Here is a 989-nt window from a genome sequence, read left to right as displayed (position 1 = left end):
CTATCCCCTACCAATCCATGATACAAATACACACCAGCTAAACATCAGATTTTATAAACAACTTCGACACTTTGCTTACATACATATATGCAAGATGGATTTCTTTCCGGTCGGTACAACAAAAAGGAAAGGCTAGGACTTAGCCACGTCCAGCCTAAAACCTCAAAAAGAAACCTCGACCTCAACATCATGCGAGCACAAAAACCCCATCGAAAGTGTCGACTATCTACATCAAAAAGAGATCCAGCTCCTACTCATCGCGCGCAAAGTCTCACACCCAACCCGTGCATCAGGCGGTGGCGGCGGCAGCATCCCCGCATAGCTCCATCCCGTCGAACGCAAAAATGAACTCTTGTATGACATGGCCCCAAACCAGCCGATATCATACATCACTAGACATCACACTCTGATAAAAGTTAGTCCGGGAAACGTATGACAATCTATCTCCGCACACTCAACCTCTACATCGACGCAGACCATAGAATACCCCCACGAGACGCAAGAAGCGGTATATTTGGCTAATCTGAAATGTTATCCCTCAAAAGGTGAGTACAACCACCAGCCAGAGATAGGGAAATCCAATAACAAACTCAATGCATCATGCAATTTACACATGCATAGCAGCACTACTTACCCCGAAGCCAAAAACACACTATCATGCATCATCATATCACATCACATATCATCATCATCATGCATATCATATCATGGGTGATCATCATATCTCATCACATATCATCATCATCATGCATATCATCATGCATATCATATCATGGGTGATCATATCTCATCACATATCATCATCATCATCATCATGCATATCATCATGCATATCATATCATGGGTGATCATCATATCATCATGCATATCATCATGCATATCATATCATGGGTGATCATCATATCTCATCACATATCATCATCATCATCATGCATATCATCATGCATATCATATCATGTCATGGTTTAATTTTCATCTTTATCTTTCAT

Source organism: Eucalyptus grandis, chromosome 5 (genome assembly GCF_016545825.1).
Source record: "Eucalyptus grandis isolate ANBG69807.140 chromosome 5, ASM1654582v1, whole genome shotgun sequence".
Taxonomy (NCBI): domain Eukaryota; kingdom Viridiplantae; phylum Streptophyta; class Magnoliopsida; order Myrtales; family Myrtaceae; genus Eucalyptus; species Eucalyptus grandis.
Note: the sequence above shows the minus strand (reverse complement) of the source record.